This window comes from Diospyros lotus, chromosome 1 (genome assembly GCF_014633365.1).
Source record: "Diospyros lotus cultivar Yz01 chromosome 1, ASM1463336v1, whole genome shotgun sequence".
In the NCBI taxonomy this organism is placed as follows: domain Eukaryota; kingdom Viridiplantae; phylum Streptophyta; class Magnoliopsida; order Ericales; family Ebenaceae; genus Diospyros; species Diospyros lotus.
This window is the reverse complement of record NC_068338.1, coordinates 51,429,331-51,451,137: the sequence shown is the minus strand read 5'-3', so window position 1 is coordinate 51,451,137 and position 21,807 is coordinate 51,429,331. Positions and strand designations below refer to the sequence as shown.

At 33.9% G+C, this 21,807-nt stretch overlaps 1 pseudogene; it reads right to left on the bottom strand.

The window, feature by feature from the left end:
• LOC127794413 (probable carboxylesterase 12) overlaps positions 1 to 15,740 on the bottom strand; it is a 37,046-nt pseudogene extending 21,306 nt beyond the window's left edge.
• Positions 15,741 to 21,807: the final 6,067 nt, after the last annotated feature.

Here is a 21,807-nt window from a genome sequence, read left to right as displayed (position 1 = left end):
TAAATCATTTCAAAACAAAACTTTTTAACAAAAGCTAAGATTTCAAAACCTAAGCAACATAAGAAACAAAAGTGATGCAATGATAACAAGGAGTGGACTTGAATCGTTTTGGATTACAAGTGCAGAAATTCTGGGAAGTGCAGATTTTGGGTTAACTTCAAAAACTAAATCATATTAGTGTAGTGGAACTAAGAGAGTTGGAAATCCCCCAGTCTAGTGTTTCCAATCCTTCAAGTGGATCAAGATTTGGAATTCCCTAGAGAGAGTTATGACCAATGGGTCTGATTTGAGTGCAGCAGCATGTCTACTGATTTAGTTATTTTGCAAGTCTATAGATTTTATTTTTCTTTGAAAACTTCAAGATTTGATTATCGGTATATATGGTATTAATGGTGTCTAGTTTTAGTCAAGAGCCTTCTTAAAATTAATGTTGTTGGACCGTACCAGCCCAAATCAAGCCCATGGCCCAATCTAGATTCCACGGCCCAATCTCGACCCTTGGCCCAGTCTCAACCCTGGGCCCATGGCTCGGTCTTGGCCATGCGCCAGCCTGCAACAACATCATTGTAGCCGCATGTTGGATACTCCTGCACCCGCTCAAGATCTCATCCTTATTAATAGCGAATCCCATCCACATTAATGAGGGTCTTGTCAGCACCATGCCATCGTCTAGAAGCCCCATCAGCGCCGAATATTCGGTCCCATCACCCTGCAAACTCATGATGCATGCATGTAGGAGGACCTCTCCTCCTCCTATATAAACTAGCTCTCTTCAAAATTAAGATATGTTCTTCTCCAGCCTACTGATACTATGCTCATTTACTTTCTTACTTACTTGAGCGTCGAAGTGCTTGAAGGTGCCAGCCACCCCCCGACAGATCAATCGCCAGAGTCCATTTCTTGCCGTTCTGAGCCCTTGTCCGACAATCCTTTTGAGCCAGAAGGAACATCTGGCACCCACCATGGGGCTCGGTAAAACTTACCTACCCCATAATCTCACCAGAACCTTTCAAGCCAATCCCATCAGCTTCCAATGGTGCGAACCAAAAGCACCCTTAACCAAGAACCAGACGCTACCAACCACATCCTAGAAAACCTAACCGTTGTGGAGGTCCTTCTCCAGACCATCCAACAGCTTCAAACCAAGTTGCTGAGTTAACCCAAAATCAGCAGCGTGACCAATACAGCGAACAGGTTGACTGCGACACAGTAGAGGGTAGCCGCCACCAACACCATCAAGCTACCCATAACCCTACTCACCCACCTTCTGCATCCTTGTACTCTTCAAGCCATCCCTTCTTTGAGTTCATTATGGTCATGCCTTTGCCGGATGGCTTTCGCCTCCTCAATACCTTGGAGCCATATGACAGCACTACCGACCCTCAAGAGCACCTCACCAAGTTCAGCGCCGCGATGCTACTAAGTGGAGGTACGGATCCAATCATGTGTCTATCCTTTCCCAGCACGTTAAAGAAATTGGTCATGTTGTGGTTCTCCTCTCTAGAGCCAAACTCCATCCATGGCTTTTCTGAGTTAGCCATCTACTTCCTCACCCATTTCTCTACAAGCTGAGCTCACTGCAAGACGTCAACCCGCCTCATTAACTTGAAGCAGGGTGAGCACGAGCCCTTCCGAACATTCCTGAACAAATTTAATCAGGAAGTCATTTAGATCAAGGACCTCAACCCGGTGAAGTCATTTAGATCAAGGACCTCAACCCGGTGGTTTCCTTGCATGCTATCATGGCCGGGAACGCTATCATGGCCGGGAACACTATCATGGTCGTGCCAGGTATCTCAATTTATCCATTGTCCTAAATTGTTGGAACTTTAGGTCGCACTGCCGATCAATGCAAACGCCCGCGACCATTCTCGGCTCTGGGGACTTGGAAGAAATGCCATGGACCTTAAGCTCGATCAATATCGAGCCACAAGCTAGATGCCCAAGCCTGGTAGCTCTTAACTCAATTAATTACACTTTGACCCCATGGGTTCCTAATATTTACTTATTAGCCCCAAAATTTTAAAGAACTATAAAAAAAACTCAAGTTCTCGAAACAAAAAACCAAAAAAAAAAAAAAAAACCTTTAGGATGCCAAACAAGTAAATATTAGAAAATGAGTAATGTTAGAAATGATTATATTTATTACATTTTACGATTACATTTTTATGTATTTTATTTTTGGATAAATTATATTTTTTAAATTTTTAGGAAGAAGAGTTCAAACGCGGAGGTTAAGTGGAGGCCTCTCACTTTGTTTTCTCAGAATCTGCTAACTGTTTGTCTTGTTTGCTTCGCAGCTCTGCTCTTCCCAGCATCCAAGCTAGTCCTCGGCGTTTAGTTCTCAAGGGAGTCGTTGATACCTGGCACGGTGTGGCTCGTAACAACAGAGCTGGGAAATTGATCGCTTCTGCTTCCTGGTTCCTAATTCTGAAGTTGCATGGTAAAGGGCCAATACTCAATTGAGATCCAGAACCTCCTGCAACACAATGATAGCGCCTCCATAAGAATTAGACCCAGTTGTTATTTCCCACCGAACAGTTGAGAAGCACATGCAAGACAAGTCTTTGCTATAAAACAGGAGTGAAACTCAATCCATTCCTGAAAAGCTAGTGATTTAATCCTCCTCCCATTGCTGCTGGTCTGGAGTTAAGTGAATAATTATGTCATTCCTGTTCATTTCTCCTAGCTTACTTACTTAGTGCAAGAGGGGGGAATGAACAGTTGACCCATTTGCACAGAGAACAAGTGTCTCATTCCTTCCATCTGTTAATTGTGTGTGCATGAACTTAGCCATTTGATTGGTCTGAAGGGTATAATTATTAAGCCCTGGGCCTGAATTGAAGGCTACATCTTCCTGTTTGTACATAATTTTTGCATTCAAATAGAGATTTTTTGCTGCCTCCAATGAACACTACTGCTCACACATTTCACATATCATCACGTGTAGGACTCATTTTCCATTTTTAAGTATTTTCCTGATCGACCCGTCAATCTCAATATAAGGAAAATTTAGAGATCATTACATGTAGATGCATAAGGTTCATGAAGTGTCAAGACTTAGATTTTTATATGACAAAGTACAATTAATTAAATTATTTAGACATTAGATTGCTATCTAACAGATTTATTTTGGTAAAACAATTTGTATGTCAAACAAATAACAGATTTAAGGTTAAGAAAGCTCAGAAACTCACTTAAAAAAAGCCTACCCAAACAATCCCTTAGTCTACTAAATGGTCAGATAGAAATATACTTGCTAGCATCATAAGAAACCAAGTGACTTTAATTTGTATAAACTTTTGAAACTTTTCCACATAACATTAGGCTTCCATTAGATATGCATAAACAGTTTGGATTTAGGATTTAGGGTTCTTAGTCGATGAAAAAAGATAAATGCTCAAATACAACCTTAGCAAGTGGAGTAGAGTCGATTTCTATCAAGAAAAAGCATTGTTTGCCTCCAGTCATCAAAATCTTAGGTTGCGTTCTTTTTACTGTTTTCAAACCATTTAGAGTTTTCAATTTTTTAAAGACTAATTTTCGAAATAAGAAAAAAAATTGTAAAGAAAACCCAAAACACATAAAAGCCACCCACCCCAATCTTGCACACCCGCATTTCTCCTCTCTTCTCTTCTTTCAGTCATTGACCACCACCGCCATCAACATCGTTGACCGCACCCGCCACTGCCACTGCGACCACTGTCGTCGACCGCGCTTGCCACCAAACGTGTGAGTCGTCATCGACCACCCCCCGTCCTATCTTGTTGTATGTTGGTCGATGGGCCTTTGGGTGTCGGGTGGTTACCTCTGATCGCCAAAAACCATCGGCCACGATGGCCTGTGGCAACTAGCAGTGCGTATATAGGCGAATGGGTCGAACGTTTAAGCTTAAATCTAAGGAAATTTAGCCGTTGGATCGTGCTAGTTTTTTAGTATGTTGGTCGATAGTTCATTGGGTGTCGGGTGGTTATCTCTGATTGCTGGAAACCATCGGCCATCATGCTCGATGGCGACTGGCAATGCCGTTTTGAGTTTGTGGCCGAAAATTAAATATTAGATCTACGAAAATCGAACCGTTAAATCTAAACCATTTTTTGTGTATGTTGACCCCCTTAACTTGGAGTTTCTAATAGTACGCTCTGATCATGTGAATCTTCGGCCGACAAAGGTCGTCGATGATGAAAAAGATGCAGGGTGCCAAAGAAAAAGAAAAAACAAAAATAGTTTTTCAAAATTTCAAAGTAAACACGTATTCTAATTTTCTATTTTAAGAAACAATTTTTCAGAATGATAAAAAGAACGCATTTTTAAAAATCTCAAAACACACTCTCAAATCACAAAACTGAAAACGAATTCAAAACTCAAAATTGAAACACAAAAAGAATACCACCTTAAGCTCTCCTCTCCATCCATTCTTGCACAGTGCATCATAGTAAACCAAGCCCCTGTCCTTAAAGATGTCTTCATCACCAACCACATCCAACACTTTGCCACAGGGTAGGCTCAGAAGCCTTGAATCCATCAGCGGGTTCACTCGTGGGTCAACCAACAGTTGATTGCCTAGATTAGTACCCCACAACTCTGACTTCCTAACGGCATCCAACCAAATACGTGCAGCATATGATCTCGAAGACACATCCAAGCCAGTCTCGTTCCCTATATTAGCATGCTCCCCCAGAAGCATGGATGGAGCAAGGCCATCCCTTTGATCTTGATGTTAACACCATCTTCTTGTTGTTGTCGTTGTTGTTTCATGAGCAAATTGTGTGCAATATTGGCACCTGCACTGTCTCCGGCAGTATGAACTCTCTCAAAATCAGCCAGGCTATTCAGCCATGCCCCAAGGCCATGGCCAGAAACGTGTGAAGCAATCCACTTGAGAGCGAGCCGTGAATCATCGTAGGCTGTAGGGATATGGTATCTGTAGTCAACCGAGAATGCAACAATGTTGGCTTTCTTTACGAATTCTGAAACGTAATTGTCATAAAAGGGAGAAAATGCACTGTTATAGATAAAGGATCTGCCATGATAGAAAACAAGGATGGGAAGTTTTCTAGTAGAATTGACAGACTTGGGGACATAAATCTTGCCAAATACGCCGTCCTCCACAATCATCACATTCTTAGAATCCACATCACCAACACCCTCTTGCTCCCCGTGAGTAACCCAAGTTAATGCAAGCAAGAAAATCAACAGTTGAAAGAGTAATACAAATGATGAGTTTGTTGAAAGCCATTTGCAAGTGTTGAATGATGTTTGGTGAATGATATATTCAATATTTGAAGTCCATTATATATAGATAGCAATTGAGGGCAGAGCCTTTGATGAATGGGGATGTCAAATTGTATTGCCATATGGAGTAGCCAACCTGTAGCTACCCAAATAAAGATAATGCATGGAGATCAGAAACAGGTTGTTGGTCATCTACGCTAACCACAAACTCATCAATAATAGTCGTGATGTGTCTTCTGTCTAGTCTATATTAAGTTCTAGAACCAGCCAGGAAATATACAAAATGTGTAGTTTGCTATAAATAGAAAAAAAAATTGTAACCATAAAAAAATAGAAAAAGAAAAAGTAAAAGATGTTGCATTTCTTCGGTGTCTCATTTTAAAGTTGAATTAGAATATTTGTGCTTGCTCAGGTAGAAACCTAATCTTTGACCCTTCACACCTTATCAGCATTTTCATGTCCCTAATTCAATTTACTTGCACCTATCTGTGGCCTGGGGGATATTGACAAGGGACTTGAGAAGATTGTAAGAGGTTTGGTCCTGCACTTTGCTGATGCAAAGGTGCATGCAGTTGAGGTTTAAAGGGATTAAATTGAGATAGAGAGAACAAGGGGTTGTACTTAGAAATGGAAAATTAGTCCTATGATATATGTCAAAGGTGTGGGCAATGCAATAGTGTTGGAGGCTGCAAAAACTGAAAAAAGGAACAAAAGTGGAAAGGCCACCAGTAGGTTACAATTAAGTCCAAAAGGTCTTCAGTGTGAATAATCTAAACCAAATCAACTTCAATGTGTAACTCAAACAAAAAGAACAACAAAATGAAGAAGGAGGAGGAGGCTACAATGAACCACACAAAATTAGGGTTTAGTAATAGAACAAGAGAATATATATACAACAATAAATAAAAAGCAAAAGATTAAACTACCCTTATGATGAAATACTAATTACGCTAACATCCCTCCTCAAACTCACGATGCTACAACAAGAAGCAGCAAGAGTTTGTCAAGCAAGAAACGAAAACGATGAACCGAATGAGACTTTGTAAAGAATAATATGATAGTCAATCTCAATATGTTTCGTACGCTCATTAAACACAGAGTTGTGAGAAATTTGAATAGCACTTTTATTGTCACAATACATAAGAGTTGGAGAGGAAAGAGGAATACCAATGTCTGCAAGTAACCAATGTGCACAATCTCAATAGTAGTGGATGCTAGGGAATGATACTCTACTTCAGTAGAAGAACGAGAAACAACAGTCTGTTTCTTACTTTTTCAAGAGAATATAAGAGAATCACCCAAAAATATGCAAAAGCTAGTAATGGACTTACAATCAGTGGGGTTACTAGCCCAATTAGTATTAGAGTATGCACAAAGCTCTAAAGATGAGGTTGATGGGAACAAACGACTCTGAAAGCAAGTACCACAAAGATAGTGCAAAATACGAACAACCACTACAAGAATTTTGGGTTTTAGTGACAAAAATATTCCGTCGCTAAAACCAAAAATTCATCGCTAAATCAATTTAGCGACGGATTAGGTCTTAGTTGTTAAATTTTTTTTTAGCAACGGATTTGTCGCCAATTTAGCGACGGAAATATTCTGTCACTATTTTTTAAAATATATATATATATATAAAATAAGAAATTAATATAGCGACGGAATATTCCGTTACTAAATGTAATTTTTCTTAAATTTAGCAACGAAAATTTTCATCGCAATTCCATTTTTAATTCAGTTGTCCAATATGGCGACCAAACAAAACAGCGATGGATTAGCGACAAAATATTCAGTCACTATTTTTTAAAAATAAAATTATTAAAAAAATAAGAAATTAATTTAGCAACGAAATATTTCATCGTTATTTTTAAAAAAATTATTAAAGAATTTATTTGAGCAACAGAAATTTTCGCTAAATATAGAGACAAAATATTCTGTCGCTATTTTTTTATAAAAAATAAGAATTTATTTTAGCAACAGAAATTTATGTCGCTAAATATATTTTTTTATTTTTAAGAAAAAATCCATAGCTAAAATATATAAAAAAAATTCTTTTAGCGATGAAATATCTAAAACATATTAAAAAATTAAATAAATAATTAATTAATTAAAAAAATTATAAAATTATTTTTGCTACGTTATAAAGAAATAAAAAATTATATTTTTAGTGCCAAAATGGCGTTGCTAATTCCATCGCTAAAATAAATACATTTTTATTTTTTTAAATATAATTAATTATTAAATTAACCTAATTATCAAATAGTAGCGTTTAAATTTTTAGGCACTTGATCTGTTTTCCACCAACCATTTAGGAGCTTTAAATCTATAAACATAGATACTAATTCTGCAACACAATTAATTTAAATTAATAATCACGAATAACAAACTAAAATCTAAATCACATCAAACTAGAACAAAGCTATGGGATAATACTTCTGCAATTTCAGTCCAAAAAAACAAATTCCACTTGCAAAGGAGTTCAGCCTCAAGTAAGAACATAAGATTATAAGAATGATTATATGAACTCATCTGAGTCATCCAGTTTCTCTATGAATCATACTCACTCAAAGAATTAAATAAGAAACTATAGAAACTTATTAAGCTATGCATGGAAGGGTATAAAATTGAACAAACAAGTAAAAAGAACCAGAATAACAAATTCAAGGCAGAAAATATTCAGAATAATAGCTACTAACAAAAGATCTTAAGGGTGAGTTTCACAAAGAGAATACTCTAACCTGAAATGCTAAATCCATAGATGCATCAACCTGGAAGGTAAAATTATCATCCTTCCCTTGTACTCTTTTGATCGAAGTGTATCGTCCTTCAACTCCAATCCAAGTAGACAAAAGATCATCAATGACAATCAATTCCTGCATATAAAAAGAACACCACTTAAAAAGATCACATTGTGAATGCACTATGTGAACCGAATTTTATCATTGTACTCATCAGATCCATTGGAATTAACATTTTTAAGATTCCCGGCATTCATATAAAGGCTGAGATACCAAATCAAGCTAAATAATAAAAGAAAATACTATCTCCTTCAGATGGAGACACAGTTTTACCTGCCCCAAAGAAAAAGCTTTAAGTCCTTCATTGAAACATAAACCAAAAAAACTGACATGTAAAAAACTAAATGCCTTTTCTAACAGATGCAATCACATTAAAACACTACACAAAACAAAACAAGCAGCCACTATAGGGTAAAGCATTCTTGAAAGACCTACAGTACATATCACATACTGGATATAAAGTTTAGGTCTCAAAAGTTCAGCCCCATTACCCATGCTCAAATGAAGCAGTTCAGCTAAACAGACAATAGAGGAAGTACTCAAACATTTAGGGCCGGTTGAGTTGTAGAAAACATTTTCTAATTTTATAAAATCAAATTTTCATTGAATGATTGAATCTCCAATTAGAAAACAGAATACTCAATTTTCTTATGTTTAAACTTTATAATAGGAATTGGAAAAACATAAAAAATTAGAAAATGTTTTCCAAAAACTAAACAGGCCCTTAATTTTTCATTCTGTGAAGGAAAAAACTGTAAGAAACATTTTATACTTGAGTTCCTAACCCAACAAAGATAATGGAGGTAGCATTTAAACAACATTTAAGGAGAATCATTAAAAAAAAAAAAAGGATAACTAATTAATATTAAAAATTAATACTTAAATGTTTAAACTTTAAATATAACAGAAGAAAACGGATAAAATTACAATCCTAACAAACATTTTATACATAATGTATTGTAATAATGAGGTTTACATCACTGGTAAAAAAAAATGAGACCCAATGACTTAACAACTAATTAAATCTTTTTAGAGTGACACAACCAACTAAACCAACAAACTAGACCCGATGATTTAACAACTAATTAAACCCACACAACATAAAACATATAAATCGAGCCAATGCCACAACAAGCAAAACCAAAAGCATCAGAACCACAACAAAAGCCAAAGCCAAAGCCAAGATAAATACTCACAAAAACTAAAGCTACACAAGCCATAGGGGAAAACAATTCCAATAACCAGTCTCTAGCCCCAATTAAATCGGATTCATCCTATGAACAAAAACAAAGTTAAGCCATAGGAATCCACAAAAAGAGACCAAATTGATTAGATTTGAGCTAGTTGTTGAGAAGACAGCACCCTTTTTCTTGGATCTTATGGACAAGAAACAAAGGGAACATCCATAGACGAAATGGAAAAAGATAACAAGAAATCAATCAAGTGAAGATGCTCACTCTTAAGAAAGAACCCTAAAGAAAGAAAACAAAGAAATATTAACAGTGTTTCTTTTCAACATCTCATTTATTATATAAATTTTTTGTTTATGCAACATCAATCATAACTTAGGTCCTTTGTGAGTAGATTTTCACCCTTTGTCCCATGGCTTTTCACCGTCAATTGCATGCATCCTTCCTTGAAATCCTTGGCCTCCTTCAAATCTCTCTTCCTCACTTTGAAAATCATTAGTGTTGTAAATAAAACAGGTTTATTTTTCAAGCATGCTCAAAATTCTTAATATTCACTGCAAAAGTGAAACAACTTTGTGGAGACAAAACACATTTAACTCTGTCTTGTGGATTGCCTATCTTTGTGTGCTAATGCAGATACTGTCTCAAAACATATTTGGTTTTTTTTTTAATTCATTCTCTGCCATCATCACCGAACAAACATCACATTGGGTTACTCGTCTTTTGGCCGAACAGCACAAACGTTTTGACATTCACCAACGAACATCACAAGTATGGCCTCAAATTTTGTGAGTAGACATTCAAAATAAACTAAGGATTAAAAACCTAAATCGTAGTATCAATATATGTTGTATCATACAATCATGCTCAGAATCAGAATCTCAAATCAAATGCATTGATGTATCATACCCGACCGTGTCCGTGCGAGACCGAGACGAGAGGACCTCCCCAGCTACCGACCGAGAGGCGAGGGCGACCCGCGAGCGAGCAAGCCAGAGGGAAGCCGCGAGAGCGAGGGCAGCGAGCGAGAGCGAGGGCGAGGGCGAGAGAGCCGGAGAGAGGCAGAGGGGGAGAAGGGAAGGGTTTGCAGAAGGGACTGATTGGAGGGGGGGGAGGGGAGATTGGCCAGGGACGCCTCTTTATTCACCTACTTTTTTATAATATTTAATAATTAAATAAAAAATCATATAATTCATAAAAATAATATTAATAATGATTTAATTAATAAAAATAATATAATTTGAAATTATAATAGCTGACAAAATAATTTAAATTATAACAATTATTAAATAATTTATTATAATCAGTGGTAATAAAATAATTTAAATTATTATATTTTAAATTAATATTTATTTAAAAATATAATTATATTATAAATCTAATAATTATAATAAATTAGTTTGATATATTAGATTATTTATTATTGGTTTATTATTTTAAATAATTAATTTTTTTATAAATAAAAATTATATTACACAAAATTCGCAAAACATCTATAGATTATCAAGGTAGATGTCAAATCTCGCAAAAAAAATAATAAGACAAAACTTGTAAACAATGAAAGTAAAATTAAACATTTAAAAGATAATAAATTTTTAAAACTAGCGATATACGATTGTCATACAAATAGGTCAATCGATGATTAACAAAATAATGAAAAGACCATGCACAAAAACAAGCATTGAGAGAATTAGAAGTAGTTTTGATAATACTTCTATAAAAAAAAGAAGATATTTTGTGAATTTATTTTAAAAATAATTTTTCTAATAAAAATTATATGTTCAAGTTAAGTTTTAAGAATCATTATTATATGTTGAATTTATACTATTATTGTCAAGATATAATAATTAATTTTTTTTATGTGAGATAATGTCTCGATCAAGATGTAAGAGGGTGTTTTTTAACATCTCCGAGAGGCTTGCAAAGAGAAAAACAAGTTTAGTGTGCGAATAAAATCACCTCCAAACTTTTGATGCATAAGTCAGTCTTATATTAAAAGTGAAATTAAACTTTCACTAAAATTGTGAGCATATTTTGGTTTAGTGAAAAGTTTTCATATTTATAGAAAGAAAGAGATTTATAAGGTAACCCCTAAACTTCTCATCCATCACTAAAATAAATTAAAAATATTTTTATATTAATCGAAATGTATTTATAAAAACAAAAAAAAAATTAGTGATGATCAATCCATCGCTAATTTTAAATTTAGCGACAGATTCTCTAAATCTATCACTAAAATTAATTTTTCATTTTTTGTTATTTAAACAAATATTAAAATTATTTTTTTATTTTTAATTTTAGCAATGAAAATAATAATTTGTCGCTACAAATTAGCGATGGACAGGTGTCCCCGTCGCTAAATTTCAAAAATAAAATTTAATTTTTATTCAACGAGCGTTGTTAAATAAAAATTAAATTTTATTTTTTAATTATTCAAATTTAGCAATAGAAACACCTATTCATCATTAATTTTAGCAAAGGATTATTATTTTTGTAGCTAAAAATTCAAAAACTTTGTTGTTTTTAGTGTTTTTTATTACATTAGTGACAAAATATTGTTATGTCACTAATTTTATGATTTTTTTTTTTATAATCCGTCGCAAAATAGCAAAGAAAATTTTCATCACTAATTCTTGAATTTCTTGTAATGAATAGTTGCCCAGTAAACTATATTAAGAGCAAAAACAAACTGGCTAACAATATGAACAACATAAACAATATCGAAATATGTAATGATGAGATAAATAAGACATCCAACAATAGTATGATACAAAGTAAAATTTGTCAAGAGTACACCATCAAAAGGTTATCAAGCATTGACCTCAAGATAAGCGTCAACAACTTTTGTATCAATGAGACAAACACATTTCATAACATCAATAGCATACTTTGACTGAGATAGAAGATAACCTTTAAGAAAAAAAACAACTTTGATCCTTAAAAATTATGATAAAGGACCCAAGTCCTTCATTTCAAAATGGCAAGTTAATTCAGACTTCAAATCAGTAACATCCAATTGAAAGAGACTCCACTGATAAATAGATGCAATTGCAATAAGTGTTACGAAACAGTGGTCATCTTAATAACAAAAGTAAATGTGTATGCAATGCAATCATTGTTGTTAAAATCTCGATTTTACACGTACGATTTTACGATTTTACGATTCGAAGACCCCCAAACGATTCAAATCCCATGTAAAATCCAATTTGGGATAAAATCCTATAAAATCTCGATTTTACATGTACGATTTTACGATTTTACGCTTCAGAGATCCCCAAACGATTTTACGATTCAAAGACCTCCATTGATTTAAGTTGTAATTTAGAGGATGCTTCCAACGTCTCAATGTCACATAGCATCTGGCATTGGAACTTATGCAATGAATTGTTATATTTTGCCTCTAAATTGGAACTTGATTTAACATTGATTACATAAGTTCCAATGTCACATAGTATCTAACATTAATTGCATAAGTTCCAATTTACTTGATTTAAATTATAATTTTTACTTGATTTAACATTGATTGTATAAGTAAATCAAGACAAATAAGTAATTAATTAATGGACCACCCAACCCCAAATCGGGATTACTTGATTTAATCAATGTAAATCAAGAAAAAATTACAATCTAAATCTAATGGAAGACGTTGGAAGCATCCTCTAAAGAATTTTAAACTATATTTTACCTCTAAATTACCTATATTTTGCCTCTAAATTGCCTATACCAACCTGCTAGTTTTTGAGCTATATTTTGAAAGTATCATCTTTTGAATTATAATAAGGAATAATCAGGTTATTAAATGATATTAATTCATTTTCTACAAAATTATGTTATTATAAACATATATTTACAAAAATTAAAGGGTATTTTTAATTATCTCTAAAATCTTACGATTTTACGATCCGATTTTATGGACCCTTTGTCGATCCCACTTAAAATCCCGATTTTAACAACCTTGAATGCAATAGTGTTGAAGACTACAAAAACTGTAAAATGGAACAAAAGTGGAAAGGCCACCAGCAGGTTACAATTAAGTCCAAAAGGTTATCAGCAGGTTGAAAGAAGGTTCTAGGGTTTACAAGCTTAAGAGCAACTCTAAAAGGAGTTGCCATTTTGAAGTGTTAAATCACCCATTTGCAACTTTGAACAGTGTTATGGCATCCCTAACTTATAAATCTGCTCCAATGACAGATGTCAAAATAGAGATTTCATTTTAATATTTTAATAATTTTTATTAAAAGATATAATTAAATTTAATGATTATAAAATTTGCAATTAGATCTTATCAAGCATTTGTGGGAACAACATGGTTTTTCAATTTCAAGTTGTATTTCAACTTCACAAGTACTTTCATAGTAACCAAACTTAATACATAATTTTTTATGAATAATAACAACATAATAAATAATGATTAAAAAGTAAAACTTAGTTTTTTCATAATCTCTATCTTCAGGTTATTCCAATATGCCGCAGAAATTAGGTCAATGCCAGTAATGTCAATTTCCATGAGTTTCATTTCATTATGCATTTATTCAACTTCTACCAGACTTTTTTGAACTACTAACTGCATTTCTTCAATTTCTAACTGTCTACGATGTTGTTCCATGCTATCTCCTGTTAAGCTAACATTTTATCATGCTGCTCAACTTTTTGTCGCTCCACTTCCATTCTTTGATTCCAATGGTGATGATCTAGTATATCTTAAATTCCAATTTGTTTCTTTTTGTTTTTAAGTTGTTTCTTGGAAGCCTTTCTACCCAATGGCCTATCAAAGTTGGGAGTGCACGAGGGTTCAGTGTTATCCCCTAAATGTGGAGTTGAATAGCAAAATTCAACATAATTTGATTAAGCAGGACTACCAGTTGAATGGGTTTTTGCTCTCTTATTGCTAGTAAGATTATCAGTTCATTTCCGCTCCATTTTCAATATATTCCAACAATGCTCGTATTGAAATGGTCTTCCAATTATCTTAACATACATTTCTTTCACTTCATCAACCTGGAAAACATATGAAATCATTCAGTAAATAGTTCAAATACCAAATCATAGTAGTGTCTATTTAAAAAAACTCAATCATTACATTATTTTGCTTGGTGTATCCATTTTGCCGTAGTTTTTAATTTGACCATAAAAATCGACAAATTGGTCACATTTTGCATTTATATCAGTCCAACGACTTTTAATAGAAACTTGCGAACGCTCTTCTTTATTGTCTCCATGAAGTTCTACATATTTTAATATTATATACCAAAAATCACCATCTTGTTGTTCATTTCCAGTAATTGCATATTTACTTGTGTTAAGCCACTCAAACGCAATTAATTTATATTCTTCATGAGATAAATTATTTGTCCTTTGAAATTTTCTTACTCTTGGAATGACTTCATTTTGTACTGACGTCAATATTACGGGATTGATCTGCATAAAATCGTCATATAAATCGGTGTCGCTCATAAGCAAATCAACGAAAGAATTGTCAAATTACGAATCTATTTACAAAAAAAATAAATAATATAACTAATTTAAAGAATAAGCATAAAATAATCAATTAAAAAAGTAAAATCACCCTTAATTAAAAAAAAATTAAAATTTAAAAATTAAATCAAATTACAAAAATTAAATTTTAACAATTAACTAAAATAAAAATATTTATTTTAAATTAAAATCAATTATATATATATATATATATACCCCTGCCTTCCCATTCCCATTTCTCTTCTAAGCCTCATTCATCTTTCCCTCTCTCTATGCCTCATTCCTTTCGACTGCTCACCCCCTCGTCATCGGTCGGTCGTTGCTCGCAGCTCACCCTTCTGTCGCTCGCCTCGTTCTCACTTGCTGCCTCTCTCACTCCGTCGCTGGCCTTCTCAGCCTCAGCCTCGCCCTTTCGACCTTCCGTCACTCATTGGTCAATCGTTGCCTCTCTGGCTCTCTCTTTCTTTATCGCACACCTCACCTAAAAACCCTTGTTTCAGGTAATCTATGTATTTATAGAAGTTGAAATAGAACAGTTCAATTTTACTGTTAGAGATGACACTTCTCCCTTTCTTTCTCTCTAGATATTAGAAAAATAGCACCTCAAGAAAATTGTTGTCATTTTATATCCTTGGATGCCACCCTCGTTGGAGTGAAAATTTTTTAATCCGGGATGTCATTTCGACAATTATGAAATTAACACCCTGGATGGCACTCCCTCTTGGAGTTACTCTAACCATGTGAAGGAAAAATCCTTAAAAATAGCAACCTACTCATCAATGTCAAAGTGAAAAAGATGTGTGCAAAGTTTCAATTTGAAAAGAAAAAAATAAAAATGGATGAAGAGCACATTAAGCAGTTGAACTTTTCTGTGGGAATTTTAGGCCAAGACACTCACCTGAAAGCCTTTGCACCCGTGTCGATCACTCTTCACTTTGTCATTCTTTGCTTGAATCCCAACAGCCCTCTGCAACAAAAGGCCTAGCTTTGTGTAAACCGAATGGGAGCTCAGTGAAGAATGGGTCACCATCTTATGGCCCATTGAAGTTATTGACTCTTAAGAGTCAAATGCTCTAAATGACTGACATGTTTGCAAATTTTCCCCAGTTGGATGTCAAGACTTAGATTTTGTCTTGTATTAGGAGATAAATCATTGGGTACAAATTACTTAATTCTTACAGTCTCGTTTCCCTTGAAAATTGAGCAAAATTAAATATTGATAATTTTTTTATCACATTTAGACCCAACAACATCGACATATTTTCTCTCTGGACTTTATAATTAAAATTAACCAACAAAAGATATTTTGACTCTCACACCTCATATTAGGACGACATACAAGTAAATCGTGAGTTGAAACTTGGGTTTTGGCCTCACAGATATATGCAGATTATTAACCACTACACGAAGGTAAATTAGATCCCCTTCATTTTACGATAATCCAAGTTCTCGAATGAGTGCGATAGACCACCTGAGCAATCTTGAGTGGTTACTATTTCTTGACATACTATCCATTTTAGATTATAAAATTTTGACATAATTTTATAAACTTTGCAAATTATATTCAATCCGAATTTATTCAGATTTTGAATGCAAATAAAACCCAAGTAACTTGACCCAAATATGCGTATATTGAAAAAATATATTTTACATTCCAAGCAAAATATAAATTTTTTAGAAATATATATATATATATCTAGAAATTTAATATATACTTATATATATATATTGACACCGAAAAGATAAGAGATGCTAGAGAACTGCCATATCAGCACATGTGTGTATTTAAATGACTAATTTTGCACGATTTAAGAGGCATATTTGAAATTACAAAAAAAATAAAATTCTACAAGAAAAAGACATAAAAGTTTAGAGAGAAAAATATGCTTTTGACATTTCATAGAATTGTAAAAATATAATTTCATAAATTATTGACTAATTAACAAAAAATAATAAGTATTTTAAGAATTATAAATATTTTGTATTACCTAAAAAGTGTTTATAGAATTAGAAAAATTATTGGTAAATCTATAAATATTTTATAAAATTATAATTTTTAATTTTTAAAAATTAGAATCACTTTAATTTTTGAAATATTGATAATTTTGGAATTTATAAAGAATTATTACTAATTTTATAAAAAATATTTATAATTTTATGAGTATAAAAATTAATAACATTATCAACTTAACTTAGTAGATAAAATACATACATATATATATATATGTGTGTGTGTGTGTGTGTATGCACGTAAATCAAATCCAATTCCAGCTATATATACACATAGATCCGGCAACAAGCTTTATCTCTTTGTGTTCTTGTCTTTTTCTCTCTCTCTCTCTGTTATTTGCTTGACATGCAACAAGTAATTATATTGTTGAAGATGTCGTTGGGGTACGGGTTTCACCCCACCGATAAAGAATTAGTGTCCGGTTATCTTCTCTAAAAGGTGACTCCAAATTCATTGCCCGCGGAGTCTATTTTGATCCAAGAATGCAACCTCTACGATGATATGGAATTGTCTGAGATTTTTGCCACAACTGAGGATAGCACCAAGCTCTATTTCTTCACTCACCTCCAAAAAAAGATTGAGAAGGCTCACGCATTGACCGAACAGTGGGGAAAGGAACCTAACGAGGAGTTGATAAGGGCATGGATATCTTTGATGATCAAGGCAAACTGGTTGGACAAGTCAAAAGCTTGGTTTACCAGAATAAAGACAGTGCTAAGAGTGGTGCTTGGAACATGAAAAAGTTTAGTCTTGGCGGTGTCTCGCTGCAGCATCAGATCAAAGTTTGCTCTTTCTCTTTCTCTATCTCTATCTATCTATATATTATATTATATTATATATACGATTCAAATGTTCATTATTTTGATAGATTTCTTGATTTTTTGTAGTTGAAGAAGTGGGTTCTATGTGTGATCAAAAGGAAATTGAGAGACTCGAATGCAAACCGACGTAGACTATAAATTGAAAAAGATGTTCCCCATTATCCATGCGTATATGTCTCTCTCTCTCTCTCTCCTTCTCTAGAGCGAGGTTTATCGCCAAAACCAGTACAACTAGGATAAGCATGGTGGCGGCCAATATTGTAATTTTCTGTTTGCTTGGTGTTCATATATATATATATAATATTATATTTTTAAGAAAATATATTTTCAGTTTTATATCCATCAAATATTTATCAATATATAGTTTTAGATGTATAGATTTGAAGAAAAAAAATATTAATTATGTTTTAGAAATTATGAGTTAAAATGTTATTAATATAATGTTAAACTCAATGGTAAGGAAATACGATTTTGATAATAAAAAAATATTTTATGATATAAATATATTTTTTACTCATACAAAAAGTAAATTTATTTTGAATTAAAAATAGGTAGAAAGAGTAAATTTATTTTAAATTAAAGGCGGATTGTCTTTAAATATGTTTTCTTGTTTTAATCATTTATATCTCAAAAGCTTATATTTGAATTTTCATATTTTGATAAATGTATTCCTCTCTCATGTAAAAAGAAAATTTATTTTGAAAAGGTAAATTGCTTTTAGACATGTTTTCTTGTTTTAATTATTTATGTCTCAAAAAGCTTAATTTAAATTTTCATATCTTGATATATGTATTTCTTTCTCATACAAAAAGTAAATTTATTTTAAATTAAAAAAAAATATTTTTAGACATGTTTCCTTGTTTTAATCATTTATATCTCAAAAGCTTATATATAAATTTTTAAATCTTGATTTCTCATATAAAAAGTAAATTTATTTTGAATTAAAAGTGACTAATCTTTAGACATGTTCTTTTGTTTTGTTCATTGTTGTTTGAGAAAATCTAAACAATTTTTGAATTTCAAACTTCATATTAACCTTTTCTTTAATGGCTAGTTTGTTTGAAAGATGTATATATATAGGATAAGTATGGAGATTCAAGGAAGTGAACAAACTTGATAGAACATTCAAACAAGAGTGAGAATGTTTGAAGTGCTAGAAGTGTGTTGGCTGGTGAAATTCTCTACCGTTAGTGTAAGTTTGTAAGTTTGTTATTTTTACTCACTTGTTGTGCGAGGGGATTGTATTTACTAATAGTATATTAGTAGTTCTTTTTTAAGCAATGGATTGTATGTTGGTTTTAGCTCCAATTAAAAATTAGTGTTGATTCTCCTTAGTAGAACCTCAAGCTAAGTTTTGAGACAGATGATTGGGTTCTTTAGAGCCGAACCTCTATAAATTTATCTTGTTCCTTGTGGTTGTGTGATTTTATTGTTATCAATCATACTACAATCATCACATATTAAGATCACAAATTTAAGAGTTTTCAAAAGAGCTAAAATTATTAATTTTTGAAAAAACCCAATTCACCCCCCTCAAATATTTTTCTGGGCAACATATAATTAATTTTTATTTTTTACAAACAAGATATATAAATAATATATTAAAAAAATATTAATATAGTATTCTAACAGATTATCTATCATGGTTCAGTAACTGGTTGTGCCATTGCATGAGGGTTAGGTTTCGATCGAATCGTTAAGAACTAGTCTCTAACCTTGTCAACAATGTGACACAGAACCCGTTGCGGGTGGAGTTTGTAATAGTCGATCGCAACCTCTATAGCGAGACATAATTGTTTGACATCTTTGCCACGGCCCACAACAGTAACAATATCAACTTATTCACCCAGTTCAAGAAAAAGAGTCACAATGGCTCGCGAATCAATCGAACTGTTGGCAATGGAAGCTGAAAAGTTAGAAACAAGGGCGAGGATATATTCAATGGTAGAAGAAGGCTTATTAGATGAGTACCAAGGTTGATATATGAAAACAAAACTCATCCAGATCAAGACAACATTTGGACCATGAAAGAATACAACCTTCTTAGCGATTCACTATAGCATCAAATCGCTGTATATATAAATCCTAATTAATATTAATCCCCCCTCCCCCGTTCTATCTCTATATATAATATACCAATACATAAAGACCTTGTATTGGTGGAATAAGTTGAAGGAAGATGTGGCAAAGTTTGTAAGTTGGTGAGCAATGTGTTAGTAAGTGAAAGCAGAGCATCAGATGCCGAGTGGAAAGCTTCAAAAGATACCAATCCTTGAATGGAAGTGGGAGAGACTCACCATGGATTTCGTTGTAGGATTACCAATATTCAAGAAGGGTAGCAACTCCATATGGGTAGTTGCAGATAGATTGACCAAGAACACCTTATTCATACCTGTAAACACCAACTATACAATATCTTAGTATGTTAAAAAATACCCAGATTATGTGGTTAGGTTGCATGAAGTTTCACTATCCATTATCTCCGATTGAGGGCCTCAGTTTACCACTCGATTCTGGAGAGCATTCCAAAAGGCATTAGGGACGGAATTGAACTTTAGCACAACATTCCACCCTCAGACTGATGGGCAATCTGAGCAGACTATTCAAACCCTAGAAGACATGCTTAGAACGTGTGTCATGGATTTCGGGGGTGACTGGGAGAATAACTTATTGTTAGCCGAATTCGCATATAATAACAGCTAGCACTCTATTATCCAGATGGCCCCATATGAGGCACTTTATGGTAGGTAATATAGGACTCTAGTAGAATGGTTCGAGGTAGGTGAGGTTCAACTGATTTGGCTAGCTAAAGTACATGAAACTATAGAGCAAGTTTGATTGATTAGAAAAAGGCTGTTGGTAACCCAGTTCAACCAAAGTCCTATGTGGATCGTCGTAGGTGTTTCTTAGAGTTTGGAGTCAAAGATAGAGTATATTTTAAGGTGTCACCTATGAAAGAGGTGATAAGGTTCGACAAGAAGGGCAAGCTTAGCCCTAGGTACATTGGTCCATTTGAGATATTGGACTGAGTGGGTGTTGTAGCATACCGATTGGATCTTCCTCCTGCCTTTGCAAGTATCCAACCAGTGTTCCATGTGTCGATGTTGAGGAAGCATGAACTCGATCCATTCCAAGTTCTTCCCTCACCGACCATTAAGATAGTGCAAATAGATAAGGATCTTAGCTATGAGGAGCAACCAGAGCGCATTATTGACAGACAAGTAAGAAGGCTTCGAAACCAGGACATTGTCTCTGTAAAGGTGGTATGGAAAAACCACACAGATGATGAGGTCATGTAGGAATCAGAAGGCACCATGAGAAAGAAGTATCCCTATCTGTTCGAAACCTAGATTATAGCCAAAATTCGAGGACGAATTTTCTATAAGGGGATGAGATTGTAAGACCCAAGTTTTGGACCTTATGTTGAGAAGGTCCAAGAAGAGCCAACCAAGCCCATATGGCCATATAAAGGCCACTAGGGCTCCCAGCACTCCTTCCCCCCTCTTTCATTCGACCGTTGCAGCCTCTCTCTCACTCTCACTTTCTCTTCAAAGAACGCTCTGTAAATATCTTATTTTGTGCAATCCGACTATTGGATCTTGAATCCGACCATGTTTTCACCGTGAAATCAACCTCGATTTACAACAATGTGAGCTTTTTAGTTTTATTATCTTTACTTTTAACATAGATTCATGAGATGTGTATGCATACACGCATGGGTGTGTTGGCTGAAAGTTTAAGCTTAAATCTACAAATTAAGATCTAGCCATTAGATCTTGCTGGTTTTTAGGTATGTTGGTCAGGGGGGGGGGTTAAAGGAGTCGAGTGGTAGCCTTGGATCACCGAAAAACACCGGTCGCGATTGGCAGTGTGTTTTTAAATCTGGCCAAAAATTAAAAATTAGATCTACAAAAATCCAGTCGTTAGGTTTAACCCATTTTTAGATATATTAACCTCATTGACTTAGCAGTTCTAATGGTAGACTCGAATCGTAGAAACTTCGATTGGCGATGGTTACCAATGGGCGGCAATAGCTGAGACAATTGTGGCTAGTTTAGGCTAATTTATTTTTTGACTGTTTTGGGTCGGGCTTAGTTGTGGCAGCCTTCAGGTTTGGTCCAAGCTTAAGTGATTTAATTTTGTATTTATTTAATTCTTATGTAATTTAATAATTTTGATAGGTGATTTTGACGTATCCTAGCCAAGAGGCATTTGAAGGATTTTCAAATCTTACATATCACAGTGAGTGGATGAATTGTATTATGATAGCAATTGTC